This window comes from Prionailurus viverrinus, chromosome C2 (assembly GCF_022837055.1).
Source record: "Prionailurus viverrinus isolate Anna chromosome C2, UM_Priviv_1.0, whole genome shotgun sequence".
NCBI lineage: Eukaryota > Metazoa > Chordata > Mammalia > Carnivora > Felidae > Prionailurus > Prionailurus viverrinus.
In genome coordinates, this window is record NC_062569.1 from 99020241 (window position 1) to 99039174 (window position 18934).

The following is an 18934-nucleotide window of genomic DNA, read 5'->3' on the forward strand; positions in this document are numbered from 1 at the left end:
GAGAAGTTCTGAGCAGGGCTGGGAGGCTTCTAGTTCTCTTCCATTTCCCAGGCCTATTCCTGGCCCATCTTCTCCCCTCCTTTCTACCAGCACAGAGTGAAAAGGGGACAGGAGGTTTGGCTCCACAGCAAGGTCCTACATGTTTTCATGCTATAAGTTCCTCTTCCTCCTTCTCCTCCTCTATGTTTTATGCAGAGAGCCATGGTAAATGGATCTGACCAAGTAAAGGACAATCGCCCTGGCCTGAACATTTGCATAGGATAAATTTGAAGACTCTAAGCTTAGCAGCACTGATGAACCCATGAAGTACCTTGTGCTGAGTGGGAAAGAAGTCAAAGGGCGTTCTACATGCTCAAGGACTTCCCAGGTGGAAATAACTCGCTCCCGGTCTTCTTTGAGACAGAACTGGGATCCTTTGCTACTACAGATGGACTCAGGAGTCAGATTCTAAGATGAAATGACAGGAATACAGTAAAACCTTGGATTGCAAGTAACTTGTTCTGTGAGTGTTCCACAAGATGAGCAAACCATTTCTAATAAATTTTAACTTGATAAACAAGTGATGTCTTGCAATATGAGTAGTACGTGACACTGAATGTCCCATGATCACAACTGAGCCAATGGTTCTCCTCTCTCTTTCTCTCTCTGTGAGATTGTGGGTGATTGTCTCCCATGCTCAGTCTCAGGCTGCAGTGTTTGGCAAAAAACAGTGATTTTTCAAAACATTGGAAGGTGCCCACAACTTGCCCTAGTGTACTTTTGATCACTTCAAAGCGCCTATGGACAGTCCTTAGCTTTTCCATACAAGAGTCAGCTTAGGAATGCTTTGCTTCAATCTAGGTCAGGCTGCCTGCAGATAGAGACCCTTTCTTCTGCTGCCTTATTGCCAGTTACATTAAATACAGTATATGGCAAGAGTTTATTAATACTGTACTATAGTCAACATCCGTACGACTATATACAATGGCCCCCATGCAGAAAAAGGTTGAAAAGAAAGGTGGTAAGAAGGAGATGATTACAGTGGAAGTTAAGAAGGAAATCACGGAGAAGTACAAATGAGGTATGTGAAGTGGCCAAAATTGCCAGATTTTATAAGAAGTCTGCATCTTGTCTACAGAAGAGGAGGAGGAAAAGGCAGAGGAATCCCTTATTTCAAATGAGATTAGGGAGATGTGGAAAATGTGGGAAATAGTGCAAATTTTTATAGAAATCACCACCCGAATAAGGCTATAGCAGTGTGAGCGATAAGTCTGTTTAACGACAACACAACGTCACATTTCTGTGAAATCCTCAAAGGGAGACAAAAGTAAGTGTCATTGGAGAAGTTCCATGTTGAAGTTGCACGAAAGAAAAAGATTCCATTGAGCCAATAGATAACAGTAATTCCATTAGTGATAGTGAAAGTCATCCTGCACAATAACTCTCTTCTCTCTTGTCTCCCTCAGACCAGCCAGGAAGGTTTTCAAAGGTAAGTTAATTTATTTATTTTTATTTATTATTTTGTATTATATTACAGAATTGTAATCGTTTTTATATGAATATTTTTGCGTTGTGGAACGAATCATCTGAGTTTCCGTTATTTCTTATAGGGAAATTTGCTTTGATATACAAGTGCTTTGGATCACAAGCATGTTTCTGGAATGAATTATGCTCACAAACCAAGGTTTTACTGTATTGTATTTCTGCTAACTGGCAACAGAACAGATCTGGAAAATAAAACACATATTTTCCAGAATAGGTAAAACACAGCATACACCAGTGGAACTTAACCATATGGAAACACCTCCTAGAAGAGGTGGAGACCACAGAAAAGTAGAGATCATGGAGCTGTTGTGGTTCCAACAAGCTACATTTTCTGTGTGGTCCTGTGGACCTCAGTTCACAGGACCTCAGTTCCTAGTCTGCATGGCAGACAAACTTGTACCTCAGTAGAGGGTGTCTGCAGGAATGTGTCCTTTCTAACAATAGATTTAGATTCTTCCAAAGAGTGGCCAAGTAGATGATCTTCACCTCACTCGGGGCTTCTGAAAGGAGATCCCCACAGAGCTTGTGGAAATGCAGCCTGGATTACACTGTGGATGTCCTCTACAAGGTGTTATTTAAAATGAAACAACCTAGCCTTTAGCAAAACTAAAATGATAAAAGTTAAAATGGTAACTAATTCTACATTTAAAATTTTGAGTAACTACCACACTGTTTTCCAAAACAGTTGCAGCATTTGATATTCCCACCAGCAGCATATGAGGGTTCCAATTCCTCCACATCCTCACCAATACTTGTTATTCTTTTCAGTTTTAGTCATCCCCTAAGTGTGAAATGGTAACTTACTGTGGTTTTGATTTTCATTTTCCTAATGGCTAATGGCACTGAACATTTTTTCATGTGCTATTGGCTACTTACATATCCTTTATGAAGAAATAGCTTTTCAAATTCTTTGCTCATTTTAATTGGGTTCTTTGTCTTTTGATTAAGTCATAAGAGTTATTTGTACAAGGAATACAAATCCCTTATCAAGTATATAATTTGTAAATATTTGTGCCTATTCTGTGGTGTCCTTTGTTTTTGTTTTTCTTTTGTTTGTTCGTTTGGGGGGGGGGGGGGTAAGGGGGAGGGAAAGAGAGAATCCCAAGCAGGTTCCACACCCAGCACAGAGCCTGATGTGGGGCTCAATCTAAACAACTGTGAGATCATGACCTGAGTTGAAATCAAGAGTCACACACTTAACCACCTGAGCCATCTAGGCACCTGGTCAATGATGTCCTTTGAAGCCCCAATTTTTAATTTGTATGAAACCAAGTTTGTCTATTTTTCCTTCTGTTGCTCATGCTTTTGGTATCGTGTGTAAGAAACCACTGCCTAAACTGAGATTACAGAAATTTACGCCTGTTTTCTTCGAAGAGTTTTATTGTTTTAGCTCTCACATTTGAGTCTATGATCCATTTTAAGTTTTTGTGTATGTGAGGCAAGAATTCAAGTTCTTTCGTTTGCATGAGGATCCAGTTGTCCCAGCACCATCTGTTGAAAACATTATTCTTTCCCATCATAATCATTCTTTCTAATGAAAGCAGCTCTTTTTTCTAAAACTTTTTTATAAGGATAAACTGTATTAGTCTAGGGACCATCCTAATGACCTTATTCTTAACTTTATCATTCACAAAGATCCTCTTTCCAAATAAAATCACATTTGTGTGTACTTACTGGGGGTTAGGACTTCAACATCTTTTGCAGGAGATGCAATCAACCAGTAAGTATGCACATTTTATATAAATATTACCCAGTTATGTCCAAAAGGGATGTACTAACGAAGACACAGGGTAATACTGTGTGAATGGGGGCAGAGTCTCCACTAAAGGAAGTAGATACTATATCATTCTCCTGATTGGTGGGTGTAGTAAAAGACAGGCCTAAGATGGAGTTGGGAAGGAAACTTCCTCTCCCTGCACCTTGTCTTGGGGCCTAGACTCTGAGGAATTAAGGCATGTTTCTTGGTGTTAGAGAAAACCTGGGTTCTTCCTTAAGGGGAAAGAATGTTCTCTGAATAGAAATGCAGTCTTATGGAGGCCCCAGGAGGACAGACTAGGAACTGAGGGCTTTAAGAACGATAGCTAGTAGCCAATTGTAAGTTATTCTTTGTGTGGAAGCCCCTCAAAATCCCCAGCCTTTAGCAAAGTCTTATTAAACTCATAATCCGGTCTAATACCAGAGAAAAAGTCTATACTCATGCTTGGACTCAATGCTAAAGGGAGGCAGAGGAATAGTGGTGCACCATGGGTATGGTCAGGAACCAAAAATTGTGACAGTGTGCACTCACAATGGTTGTCAACTGCAGCAGCCCTGGCTGACACAGAAGCCTCATGTGAAGCCATTGAGAATGGCTAATAACAGACTCTGAGTATAGCATTGCTTCTGATGTGACCTAATTTGTACCAACTCCTGGCTAAGATATTCAGGCTACTTAAAAGCATTGCTACTGATGGCTCAAATGACTGAAAGTATTAATCATTTCAGAAACTGCTCTATATGATTGAAACTATTTTAAATTCACTAAAGAAAAAAATGGACTTTTCAAGAAGCAAAGCTAACTCATTTTGTAATTGCCCACACTATCCTGGTTATGACATCAGTATTTAGGGGCCAGCCTTTCTTGAACTCTTAAAAGTGAATACAGCTGAGACCAAGGACCACACTTGGAGAACCACTGCTGGAGAAAATTTTGTCTCAAATGTGTAGCATACTGAGGCTGATGGGGGCACCTGTCCTGGCCAAGACAGTCCAGCACCTATTCAGATTATCTCATGCATAGCTGCCAGCCATAGTCATGGCCATCCACTATTGCCTCTTATTCTGGAGAGAGTCCGATATTGAGAAAACACAGCTACCTCTCTGCCTTGTATCCTCACTGCACTGACTTCCAATAAGTCCCATAGATGAGAAAACTCTGTTGGATCTTCCCAGGTGATATGTTTGTCTAGTCTTTCATTTCTCTGACCCTAATATTTACAAATGTTATGAAAGTGATCAAGCAGGTAATGTCAACAAAAATCTATACTAAACATAATCTCAATTATGAAATACTAGATTTTTTAAACATCAGGGAAATAAAAAGAGCACTTGCTATCGCCCCTTCTCTTCAACATTCCATCTACAGGAGGTTTTGGCCAGCACAGAAGACAGAAGAATAAAACAAAGTTTAAGTATTGGCTGAAAGTCACCCTGTCAAGCCATTTCACTGGGAGTCCTGTAATGGCAGCATCTTTAGCTCTCTCCTCTTGAGCTGGTCATACTATCAGAGATGACCATTCCAAACAACTTCAAGAAGAGCAATGACAGGTGGAGGTCCCAACATCCAGAGTGTCAGTGACCACCGGTGTTCTTTCCAGTGCCTACCAGAACCTTCAAATTAGCCTCTCCTTCTCTAGTCCCAAGATCTGCTCTTCATGGTCATAACTAGTTCCAGCTTGGACAGGGGAGGGCAGTGGCTCAGGGTCATGCTCAAACTCTCTCCCCACGTTCCCCATGATGGCCTCTGCTCCTCACCAGCTCCAGAGGGACTTGGCACTGCTGGGCCCTAACTTTCCCAGGTTCTGCAATGTCAATTGTGATGCTTCCAGTTCCCTGCTACAGCCTAGGCTAGAGCACTGTCAGACGGTTGAGGAAATGTTCCATTCTGTGGAGAAGGCATTCATCTACCCTCTTTCCAGGACTCCCTCCAGATGTTTACTGTCATGAACATTCTTGTACATGTCTCCTGAGGCACACATGGAAAAGCTTCTCCTTGGAAAGACTGGTAGGAAGCAAGGCCACACTTTTTCAAAGCAGTTTTACGAAAGACAGAACCATACACACCATAAAAGACATCTTGAATTTCCTTGCCTTCCCTAACACTCAGTATCTGGACTGGACTGACTTTCATACCCAGCCCCTGTGTACAGTTTTATGTGGGTCAGTACGGAGAATAAAGTGGCAAGTAGGACACCCCCCACACCCCGCATGACAAAATTCCTTGCAGCGTGGTCACATGCATATTTGAGTACATGTTTAGAAGTTCTCCCTGACACAACTGGAGTGTACTTCCTACCACACACGTATGGACTTTGTTGCAGGGTAACTGAAGGTTCAATTCCCAAAAATAAAAAACTTAAACTAAAGGCCTCTGGGACTTGTAGTTCTGCCACAGCAGCTGGGCACTGTGTGCTCTGGTATCCGTAGTCTCAGGCAAGCTCTGTGCAGGTGGAAGCAGTGTTGCATGTGCCTTTTGTGCACAGCATTCCAGGAGGCAGTGTTTGGACCTGTCCGTGACCTTCACTTGGAAGGAGTGAGGGCAACTGGACCAGGCCCAGAGGACCCCATTCTGGGGAGCGCGTGTGGAGACCTGCAGACCCTTGGTCTCACTGGAGCATGCAGTTCCCAAATCAGAGTTGACCTAACAGCTGAGGCACTGGTAAGAGACAGAGAGGTCTTTACTGAAGCACCTGTCTAGGTGACAGGTTAAACCCAAGAGTAGCCAGCTTTGTCTCAGAAGGACTTGCTTCAAGACTCACTCAGGACACCAGAAGGTCCTGCAGGTTGAGGCAAGCCAGAGATCAGGAATGGTTGTTGGAAATGCAGGAAGGGCACTTGAGACCAGTTACAGTCTCCCACAAGGAGGCCCTCCTAGAGAAGATGAGCCTTGAATACAAGTGGCTGGGGACAGATGAAGAGTCTGCACTCAAGGGTTTTACAGAAGCAAGACACTGCAGGAGATGCTTTCCATGACTGTGACTCACAGGGACCATGTAAAGGCGCTTTGGTTCATGCAGAGTAGATCCTAAACAAATGCAAAGAATGCAGGAAAGCATTTAACAAGAATTGCCTCCTTGTCTGACATCAGTGCATTCACACTGGAGTGAAACCTTAAGAATGCCACAAGTGTGGGAAAGCCTTTCATGAAAAGGTAGACTTTGACAAATGAGGATTCACACTGGAGAGATGTCCAATAAGTACATCAAGTGTGGAAAGGTTGTTAGCCCCAGGCTGACAACATCCATGCACACACCTCATGTATCACCAGCAGAACCACCCTGGCAAGAAGCCCTATAAGTGCAGTGAACGTAGAAAGACCTTCAACTATCACTGTTTTTGTCCCGCGTAGCAAGACCCAGCCTCCGGGCGCAACGAATGTGGGAATGCCTTTCACCACAACTCTGCTTTCACTCAATACAAGAGGATTCACACCAGACAGAAGCCCTACACGTGCAGTGAGTGTGGAAAGACCTTCATCTACCACTCTGTTTTTATTGGACATGGCATGACCCACAATGCACAAAAGCCTTATGAGTGTAAAGACTGTGGGAAAGGTTTTTACTACAGTGTCTCCCTCACTCAACACATCAGGAGTCACACTGGAGAGAAGCCCTATGAGTGCAGTGAATGTGGAAAAGCCTTTGCCTACCCTCCTCCTTTTAGTCCACACGCAAAAGGAGGTACATGAGGATCCGCTCTAGAGAAAGAAAACGCTGAGTACAAATAGTGTGAGAAGGCCCTTTGTAACAGCTTTTCCTTCCCTTGACACCCAAGGAGTGATGCTGGGGCAACTCTCTGAATGCAGTGAATACAGGAAAGCCTGAAGCTGCTGCTCACTGCTCACTCAGCATTTGAAGATTCATGTTGGAGAGAAACTCCTTGAGCATTAAGATATGTGGGAGGGCCTTTGCACGTGCCTACCTCAGTCAACATCCAAGAACTTATACAGGGAAAAGGACTTTTGAATCTAACTACTATGGAAAATCAGTTGGTCATAGAAAACCTCTTACTTGACATCTGAATATTCATGCGGGAGAAAGACCTCTTGGTTGTAGGGCACTTAGAAGAAAGGTCAGTCACACTTCTCTCCATAGGTGTCACTGAGCCCATTTCAAGATTACTTCAAAAAACAAGGAGAAAGGGGTCGCCTGGGTGGCTGAGTCGGTTAAGGGTCTGACTCTTGGTTTTGGCTCAGCTCATCATCTCACATTTTGTGAGTTCAAGCCCTGTGTCGGGCTCCATGCTGACTGTGGAGACTGCTTGGGATTCTCTCTCTCTCCCTCTCCCTCTACTGCTCCTGCATTCTCTCTCCTTCTCTCTCTTTCTCTCTCCCCCTCCCCTGCTCATGCTGTCACTCTCTCTCAAAATAATAAACAAACAAACAAACAAACAAAAAAGAGCAAGGAGAAGGGAGGAAGCAGGAGAGAAAACAAAAACAAATGAGTGCACGGCTTCTCTCATACTTCTCTGAAAGCCACGCCCAAGGAAATGTGCATACATTTCTTTCCTTGGGGATATCTGAAAGCTAACAGGGCCTGGCCCTTTATTTGTCCTTTATATACATATTCACTTACAGCTAGTGACAGGAGAGTTGGACAGTTGAGAGTCGCTCTATAAGGATTTGTTGAATGCACTCTTTATTCCAAAACGCTGCCTCTAGTCTTGATGAGCATAAGTCTTTGTGAGAAATATGAAGGCTTAAGTCATGAAATACTTGAAATTTGTAAAAAGTTAGAATATTTAAAATAGTGCCACATAAGATTATTTTATAATTAAGGAGATAAGGATCTACGTATTCAACTGCCTGTGAAACTTCCTGCATCATTTAAGATTTAGATGATTTTGGGGTGACTAGGTGGCTCCGTTGGTTAAGTGCCAGAGTCTTGATCTCAGCTCAGGTCTTGATCTTTGGGTCATGAGTTTAAGCCCCACACTGGCCCCCACACTGGGCATGAAGCTTACTTAAAAAAAAAAAAAAAAAGAGGGGCACCTGGGCGACTCAGTCAGTTAAGCATCTGACTTCAGCTCTGGTCATGATCTCATAGTTCATGGGTTTGAGCCACATGTCAGGCTCTGTGCTGACAGCTCAGAGCCTGGAGCCTGCTTCGGATTCTTTGTCTCCCTTTCTCTCTGCCCCTCCCTCACTTGCACTCTGTCTCTCTCTCTCTCACTCTCAAAAATAAATACTTTTTAAAAAAAAGAGAGACTATTTAAGATTTTAGTTTTTTAAATGTTTATTTATTTATTTTTTAGAGAGTGAAAGAAAGTGAGTAGGGGAGAGGCAGAGAGAAAGGGAGAGAGAGAGAGAATCCCAAACAGGCTCCATGCCTAGCACGGAACCGAAAATAGGGCTCAATCCCACAAACTGTGAGATCATGCCCTGAGCTAAAATCAAGAGTCAGATGCTTAACTGACTGAGCTAGCCAGGATCCTCTAAGGTATTTTTTTTCTAAATCTTTGGTTTTGAACACCCAGCACTCTCAGTTTTTCTTAACTTCTGTCTACTTGCTTTGATTCATTTTGTCAGGGACACAGGGATGGTCCTGGAGCTGTGTGACTTTAGCAGGTGAGCCTAAAGTCTTTCCCTCACATTTTCTCAGCATCTTTAGTCCTCTGTGAGGAGCTTCTCCAAAACCATGTCAGCAGTTTTCTAGAGGTTAAATTGGAGCTAAAACAAACTAAAGAAAATCTAGCTAACTTTAAGGAAAAATTTTTTTTAATTTTAATGAATACAATATATTCATTAAATATAAATATATAGATCCTTTGACATATTAATTCAATTTCTAGAAATCTACTAAAGAGAAATATTCTGACAAATGTACAGAGATATGTGTATAAAAATAATTGCTATAAATTTGTTTTTATAAATGAAACATTGAAAACAGCCTAAGTGTGTATCAGTAAAGAAATAATTATGGTATATTTGTTCTATGAAGTACTATGGAAGGACAATCTATCTCTGTTAGTACTGAGGTTAACATATCTCCCAGATACAGTGTTAAGTAAAAGAGCATGATGCAGGAAATAAAACTAGATCAGGAGGGAGAAATGTAATGCTATTACCAGTGGCTCTCAGTGGGAAGTGGAATCCATCAGGGGTGTAGGGAACTTTCAGTTTTTACTTTATTTACTGAAATATTGTTTGCAAGTTCTTAAATGAGCATCACATATTATTTTTTAATAATTGATTCCAATATTTTAATAAAAATAGCACCTTGGAGTAAAAATGCCTCCTATTATATCTTATAAGGCCTGAATTTTACAGGATTTTTATTATGCCTTTAAAAACCTGAGATCAAGGATCCAAAGTTACTTGACCACATTTAATAAATGATAAGGTAGCTTAAAAACATTGAGCTAACATATATGTAGAATAACACATAAAAGAGAGCTCAGCATAGGCTAGTCTTCAATGAACATTCATTTCCTTTGAAATCCTAGTAACTTATAAATACCCTTTTGCAACTGGTTAGGTACTAGATGTCAAGTTTTTAAACTCCTTGGATTTGATCACAAGGAAGTACTCGTTGCTATTAATCAATGTATCTGTGTACACACACACATACACACAAACATAAATACACGTGTGCAGGCCACAGCTGATTTCTAGATATTTGCCACAGAATGAATGTGGTTAGGTATACTGGATTTACTTTCAGACCTCATGATACATGTTTGCATTCTGAATGAAGAAATGAAGTATTTCTGCCTCTTTCCAATGTAATATTCATGCCAAGCAATCAGACCTATTTTCTGGAAAGGAAAACAAGTTTGATATCTACTGATTATACCTTCAGATTTGCCTGCACCCTCCCTCACAATATATGTGAATATTTGTTCACATCATTCACTGGCAATCATATACCATCAGAAATACTTTCCCTATTTAGAAATAAGCAAGGAATGAGATTTTCACACAAGCATACCTGTTACCCACAGGTAAACGTATGTTCAGGCATTTCAGCTATAGTAGTCTGCCTCATAGAGTTGCCCCATGAGAAATGGATTCTGTGAGTTTTGTTCTCCTTTAGCAAGAGAAGTTAGCAGCTGTGTCATGATATAAGTAGATTCTGCCCATTTGGGATCAGTTGCTGAAAGTGGGCTGTGAATGAGAAGTGAAAAGACCTTGTAGCTTAGAAGAATGTCTTAGTCCAGGTTGCTATAACAAAATACTATAAACTAAGTGGCTTATAAACAACAGAATTTTATTTCTCACAGTTATGGAGGCTGGCCAAGTCCAAGATCAAAGCCCCAGCAGATTGGGTGTCTGGTGAGAACCACTCCCTGGTTCATAGACAACTGTCTTCTCACTGTGTCCTTACATGGTGGAAGGAACAAGGGAGCTCTCCTGGGTCTCTTTTACAAGGGTATCAATCCCATTCATGAGGCTTCTGCTCTCGTGACCTAATTACCTCCAAAAGTCCTCGCTTCCAAATCCTATCACACTGGAGCTTAGAGTTCAACATGAATTTTGAGAGGACACAAACATTCAGTCTATAGAAGAAGAGAAATGATCCCCTGGAGAAGATCCTGTGAGGGTCATTGAGTAGTCCCCCTGGTCATATAAGTATAGACTAAGCAGGTGTCATTGCCTTTGGAAAGATGAATACAAGACTTTTGGTGTTTCCTATGGTTTTAAAACTCTGCCTCCACTCTGAGAAGGCAGGTGACCACTCTGGGAAATAAGTACAGTAATTTTCCATCTGAAAATGGTGGTAGTAGTCAATGTGACCCACTGCTCTCTGGGAGGTTATGATTGCTACTCAAGAAAGTTATAAGTTAAACTGATCAAACAATGATCTGAACTCATCAAAATGTCTTTGCAATGGACAAATATCCATGGAATTTTTCAAGGCCAAATTCAACTACAATACATACATCAGTGAAAAAGTAACTGCACTGGGTGGTATAAACTGACCAAATCCATTTCCCTCTACATCTGGCATTAGAAGAGGACTAATACACTTTGGAGTAAGTATCCAGTGTTCTTAGACAATTCAATTTAAAGGGCATGGTAACTCTCGAAAGAAGACACTGAGCTTCCTGAAAATAAAGCAGGTGGGACACATGAGTGATCAAATGGCTGGCTAAAAATATAGGGGAAAAATTCTGTATTTCAAGTTTGTGGGCCAATTCATTCCAGTTATGGTTAAAAAGGTGTTTTCATAATGCTACTACAATGTAAGCCTTTTGAGGATATAATTCTTTAGATATTACATGTGGCTTGTTACCTATTTTTCAATGAAGGATTGTGAATGTGTATCTCTCCTTTAATTTTGATAGATGCTGTTGAGAAGTCAGCTATCAACTTATCATTCCTTCATAGCTTATTTTTCTTTTCTCTGTAGCTTTTCGAAGGTCTGTTTATATTCTATAACTTCAATACAGTGTGTCTAGGTGTGGCTTTCTTTTTTTTTTTTTTTTTTAATCTTTATTTATTTTTGAGAGAGAGACAGCATGTGAGCAGGGGAAGAGCAGAGAGGGAGGGAGACACAGAATCCGAAGCAGGCTCCAGGCTCTGAGCTGTCAGCAGACAGCCCGACGTGGGGCTCGAACTCACGAATTGTGAGATCATGACCTGAGCTGAAATAGGACGCTCAACCGACTGAGCCACCCAGGTGCCCCTAGGTGTGGCTTTCTAATTTATCATGCTTGGTATTCATAAGGATTTTTGAATTTAAGCTTTCTTCTATTTCATCAGTTCTGGAAGTTTTCCCTTCATTATAACTTTGGGTATGTATCTCTCTCATCTCTATTATTTCTTCCTGTAATTCTACTTAGATGTATATTGCACCTTCTGACTTTATCTTTAATTTCTCTTAATCTATCTCCCATATTTGCAAACTGGTTCTTCCATGCTTTCAGATTAATTATTTCATATCTATCTTCCAGTTCACTAACTCTCTTTCCACCTGTGTAAGTGAAACTTCTAAATGCCAGTGGTTTTATTTTTTACTTATACAAGTTCTAATTGGTTCTTTTTAAAAAATATACCTGGGGGGGGGGGGGCACCTGGGGAGCTCAGTCAGTTAAGCAACTGACTTTGGCTCAGGTCATGATCTCACAGTTTGTGGATTCGAGCCCCACATCAGGCTCTGTGCTGACAGCTCAGAGCCTGGAGACTGCTTTGGATTCTGTGTCTCCCTCTCTCTCTGCCCCACCCCCACTTGAGCTGTGTCTCTCAAAAATGAATAAACATGAAAAATTTTTTAAATATATATATATATATATATATATATATATATATATATACCTGGTAATTTCTTATACTTTAATACCTCTTTTATATTTTGTATCCAACATTTCTAATATCTGAAATTTTTAAAGTTCCGATTTTGTTTCTTGATGTTTCTCTTGATTACTAGCCATGACATCTTATTTCTTCATATATTTTGTGGTTTTTAATTTTGAGTTAATGTTAATTGGAATTATATCTGTAGGAATTCTTTAAGGCCGAAATCAAGAAGCACACCTTCAGAGAAAATTTACCTGCTCCCATCAGGTACCTGGAGAGAGACTACCCAACTCAGACTATTTTGGATTCTCAGCTTGGGATTTTTCAGCTCATATTAGTAATGGGAATTCTAGTGTTAAATCCTATGAGAATGACTCATGGCTATGAATTTCTTAGGAGAAATTCATCCTTCCTAGCATCCCAAGGGTAAGACAGGCAGTTGTATACTGGGCTTCCTTTGAGGGGCACTTTTTTTTCTTACTTCCTCTTTTCACCAAGGATATGACCATTGGGGAGCACTAGCTTTAGGCAAAAGTCTTAGATCCTATTTCCCACATTGTTCACACCTTGAGATTTGTCTTGTCTCTCCCAGGTGTGGTTTTCTTTGATTTGTGCCTTCTTGTCATTTCTGGCCTCTAAGAATTTTCCTTTCTTGCCAATACAACTATGCATTTTTTTATATCTAATTTTTCCAATTTTACTTCCTTTTTAGGTGTTTTGCACTAGGAGGGTCTTTTTTTTTAACACCTAGTATTCCATATTTCTAGAAACAGAACTTCTATTTTTTCATTTCATTGGCTGTATCAGTTTTCCCCAACCTTTTGAATTTACCCAGCAGTAAATTGTAACAAAGAAAGAATTGCAAGACATAGGCTTGCCAACTTTTTATTTTGTAAAATAGCAATTTGAAAACAAACGCCTAACTACCTCTTACTTTCATCATCATCTCATAACAAAAAGTTGAAAAGACATTATGAGAAGAACAGCCTTTAACTTAAATTTATTTCGCATTTTGTTGAGATTGGTGATGACTCTATCATAGACATTGGTCCGTGGACTCAGCATTTGGGAACCACTAAGCTATGTCATATGCCAAGAAGACTACTCTATCTGAAAGTGTATTCACTGTAAAATCTATTAACTGGAAACTCTAACCCAACATCAAGCCAACTGTCAACTGGGCTAATGCCATTCAATTTATTTGTTCACAGTTGAGCAAATAACTCCCAGTTTGTGGAAAACAGAAATCAAGCATGGGATTGTAAAATCCAAATCTTGAGTCCCACCTCCACTTGGGAAAATCACTTAAGCTCTCAGCCTCATTTTCTTCATCTCTGACAACATGGATATTTTGAAGACTGATAGGAGGATGATTCTTTGGAGTGATTAACTTCTCTATTATTCCCCTTCCTTACAGAAGACAAACTGAATTTCCATAGGAAGAGTAAACACCAAACTCCACACAATAAAACTCTTTTCAATATGGATCTAGAATAGGCAGTGTGTTCTACTGGATCCTTTCATTCCTATCATGGAGGAAGAAGTGAGGGCCCACTAAGACTTCCAGGAAGATAAAATTGCTGACAAAAAAGATAACCTCACCAAAATGTAAGCTCCATAGAAGCTGAGACTTTGTTCATGACAGTATTCCCAATACCTGTATCAGTGAATGTTCAATGAATGTGAATGTTCAATGAATGAGGAATAAAAAACAAATGAGAGCTTTACAACAAATGAGCCACAATAAAACTATTACCAACATTACCCAACGGGAGCAGAAATCCTGTGTCCCACTTCATAGTCTTCCCCCTCACCAATCCTTTCTCCTCCCTCCTCCCCACCCTCCTTGCCATGAAATCCTTCTCCAACAAGTTCTGCAGTCCCAGAGACAGAACCTCGCTTTAGGGGAAAAAGGCAGAATTAAAGAATAACCTTTTTTAGGGTCCTTGCAATAATTGCTTACACATTGCTCCACGGTGGCTCTGAAGGCCCACAGGACCATCAACCAACTGTGTAGAGGATGGTCAGATAATATCTATGAAGAACAACACAAGTTAACATTCATCAAGCATTTTCATTATGCCAGGACCTATGCTAATGGCTATATAGGGATTGTCTCATTTAATTCTCAGAGCAGCCACCGAGTTTGGTACTATCAATCCTCATTTTGTAGACACTGTATCTGAAGCCCAGAAAGGTGAAATAGCTCATCAGGGGTCACATCACTATTACTCTGCAAAATCCATGCTCTTAACCATGGCACTATATATAATACAGACTATATACCACTTCAGAATCTTTGGCATGTGTTATATGCAAGCATATCCATATTGTGACGTCACTTTTCCTAAATAGATCTATTCCCTTTGATTTTCTTATGCTAGTATAAAAGTTAGAAAAATAAATATGAGAATAAAAAACAAGTCTAAAAATGAAAATAGGGTCTCCTGGGTGGCTCAGCTGGCTAGGCATCCGACTTTGGCTCAGGTCATAATCTCACGGTTTGTGAACTCAAGCCCCACTGTTGGGCTCCATGCTGGCAGCTCAGAGCCTGGAGCCTGCTTCAAGTTCTGTGTCTTCCTCTCTCTCTCTCTGTCCCTCCCTGACTCACGCTCTTTCTCTCTCGAAAAAAATAAATAAATAAAACATTTAAAAAATTTTTATAAAAAAGTAAAAATGAAAATAGTGTTTGAAGTGACTAGAGAGAAAAGAACAAAACTGTTCATTTCTTATATTGTCTTCTTCCTCCTGTAAATTTCTTCCTCCTTAGCACTACCCCCCTCTGTGTGATTATCATCTCTTACCTTCACTACTACTGCAGAGCTTCCTACCTGATCTCCCTGTACCTACTTTAGCCTCTCCCCATCTTATCAATCCTTCAAGAAAGCAAGCATGGGACTGATGATAAAGTGTGATCTAATGTCCATCTTCCCACCTAACACCTTTTTCAATGGCTTCCCTATACTCTTAGGAGAAAGCACAAGTCTCTAATGGAGTCAATAAAGCCTTCACTGTCCAGCCCCTACCCATCTCTCCAGCCATGCTGACTTTCATTACTTCCACTTCAGCCACAAGGCTTATGCACATCCTATTTTCTCTTGCATGATATGCTGTTCCATCACTTCTCCACCTAATGGTGTCTGACTCATCTTGCTTGCATTAGATCACCCTGCAGAGTGTGCATGTGTCTGGTGCATAACAGGGGCTCAATGTTAAGTGAATGAATAAAGGGAATGAACCCATAGTGGTCCACATACCAGGTCTGTTGGCATCTAGTTTTCTCTTTGAATCCTCCTGAATGATGAGGCTGGAATTCTCTCACCTCCTGCCTTTGTCACAGTTGGCTCAGGATCTGGGTCAGACTGAGCCTGCAGGTGAATCTGTCCCACTGGGGAAGACAAAGCCTATCCCAGAAGGAAAGCTGATCAGTGAGGTAATCAGATTGAGTGATCTGCGTCTCTCAGGAAATCTTGAGACTAAGATCAACCACTGAGTGACCGGAGTGTTGGGAAGACACTGGGTGGTATGCATATGCCCTCCTAATTAACTCAGTAATAGGTCAACATCATGACTTCTCCAACAATTAATCAGAATAACAAAGTGAACCATTCCTGAGTTCCTGCTCTTGAAATCTCAACTGCTTTCTCTGGCCTTTGAGGCTCAGCTACCCCTCTGAATTATGTACCTCCATTACTCCTCTCTCATCTCCCACTGCATTCCAGAGTATTCTCTGTTGGCTGTGCCTGGCCCTTTCCATCACATCCTGGCTGTCAGTTTCATGGCTGTCCTTCTCCAGCTCCTACAACCTTTGAAAAAGTACCCAAATCCCTGACCCTGCAGGGCCAGGAGATCCAATATTCTATCCCTAAAACCTTCATCCTATTAATTAAAATGGTGGAAGTTGGATATGTTGTATTTGAATCTCCCACTTGTACCTGATTAGACCAGGGAGAGATGCATACCTATAGCAGATACTGTAATTAGCTTACTCCAAATTTATTCTAACCTCCTTCTAGTGTGCCTTCCTATGCTGAAGAGTCCAGAAAGCCAAAAACTACATTTCCCAGGCTCCCTTGCAGCTAGAATTCCAGAAAAACTCCAGTTTTACCGAATAAACTTGAAAAGAGGAAGACAGAAAGCACCTATCCATTTGCTGGTATGGACTGAGGCAGAGGCAATCTGAGTCAGCAGCCTCTTAATTCAGTGGCCTCCTGAAGCAGAAATGCAACTGCTTGGATTATAGCTGAGGTTTGTATGACTTTGAAGCCTGGAAGTGTTCTTTGAGGAGAATCCTAGAGCTAGCTCTTTGAGCCAATATCTGGTAATAGCAGTATCTGGTAATATTTCTACTTAAGTTCACTAGAGTGGTTTCTGTTGTATGAAGCTCAGTCCACCAATACAAAGCTCAACGAGTGCACTGTAAGTGTCTGGGGTACCAGACACAGGCTTGTTCAGTCTACTTGACCTTGTTCCAGACCCAGGGGGTTTCTCTTCTGTGAGCATTAGTCCCTGAGCAGCACCCTTAAGACAATATGCCACACAGCAAACCCATGGCCAGTCTTTAAGGGCATCAGACTAAAGGACCATTCCCAGGAATGATCACCCAGAGGCCAGTCCTTAAATTGCTGCTTCTAATTGCCTTTTTTTGGTGGCCCTACTTACGGACTCTGTACTTCTTATTTGTCCTATGAGCCAGCTTATGGACTCTCCCAAAGAACTGCTTGTTACCTACCCCTACTTCTCGGGCCATGAAAAATGTCTGTAACCAATCACTACTTTAACCAATCACTTTACTTTAACCAAACTACTTTAACCAATCACTTCAAATGTAAATCCATATCCCTTCACTTTTCTGTAACTCCCACTAGATTGTGTCTACATGAGAGTGAAGTCAGGGCCTGTTTTGTGGGGTATTGACTTATAGTGCTTAACATTATGCTTGGCACGTAATAAGTGCTCAACAAATAGTTCTAGAAGTTGTTGATGAATACATACATGTCTGATGTTAATATGGTGTTTCTTGCTAAATTCCAGGATCTTTCCCCAGTTCTCCGACGAAATCCTCAACCAACCAACAAAGCACTACTACAGGGAGAGAAGCCAAAAGTCCGCTACTTGGACAAACAGACTATTCTGGAATTGATTAATCGTATAAAAATTGCATAATTTCATGCTTCCTCTGGGAGATGTAAAAATTCCATAAAGGTAAGTTATTGTGTAACCTCTACAGAGCCTTTCTTCCATGTTATGATTTTTGTGGGCTTGGAATTGAATATATCTCACTATTGTCTACTAAGGCATAATTGTAATGAGATTTCTGAAATGCAAAATAAAATTCTTTGGCCATATCAAAGCCCTCCTTGGCAGCTTCTTGTCTTGAAGATTGGCATTCACAGATCTCCAGTTATACCCATGTTCCTGCTCATAGCAAGCAACACACAAATGAATAGCAAATGGTGTCAGAAAAACAATCCTGAACACCTGTGTGTGTTTGTTTGCTTTTGGCATTTCATTCAACTGCTAGCTATAAATTAATTATCCCAGTCAAAATTAATTTCTCCCTCTTCTGTTACCCAATAGCACTTTCTTTATTCTGCAATTATAGCACCTAGTACATTTTCCCATGTATTGCAGAATTAGGTTCACTAGTATACTTGTTTAGGAAATGTTACACCATTTACTCCAAGACTGGAAGAGAAACACAACACACTATCGTTGAGATGAGTGTCCTAGATGGTTAATTAGCTTTGCTCACTAACTAAGTGGCTAGTTCTCACACACCAGGCTCAAGGCACTTGGATTCAAATTTATTCTACAGCAATATTGTAAATGATATTCATTACATTCATATAAACTGTAAGTTTACTACACTGTTACCTAAAGAGTGTGTCTCCAACAACTTATATCAGAATCATCCAGGGTTGTAATTAGTACCTGCGGATTCCCAGGCTCCACAGTAAAGCTCTGGAATCAGAGGTCCCTTCTGGAAGAAGGAACACAATAACATAAAATACATTCTAGGACCCAGTCTATTGTGTAGTCCACTATTTTACCAATCCCAGGCCTGCATGTTATAGGTGTTCAATAAATTGTTGTTGTTGCTACTGCCACTTGTAAATACTTTTGCCCCCTGAGGTTTGAGAGCTACTGATTAAGTATATAACACACCATAAGATAAATAAGTATAAGTATAGATCATAAAAGCAAATAGTAACTAAGTAAACAAAATATTACCGAAATTAAAAAACTGAAATTAAAGAACAGTGAAGTATGAACAAAGTCTTAGGAAACACCAAGGTAGAAGACTCTAGAAAGACATTTAGAGCAGATTATAGCTGAATGGGGTCGCTCAGAATGCATTGGAATTAGCCAATCAGAGAAGCAACACAAACCACTATGGATGGGAAAGCATGA

At 40.6% G+C, this 18934-nt stretch overlaps 1 protein-coding gene across 2 annotated transcripts in view; it reads right to left on the minus strand.

Moving 5' to 3' along the window:
* Positions 1 to 18934, minus strand: part of TIGIT (T cell immunoreceptor with Ig and ITIM domains) — a 62236-nt gene that overhangs the window by 32627 nt on the left and 10675 nt on the right. The gene's annotated exons all lie outside the window — the stretch shown is intronic.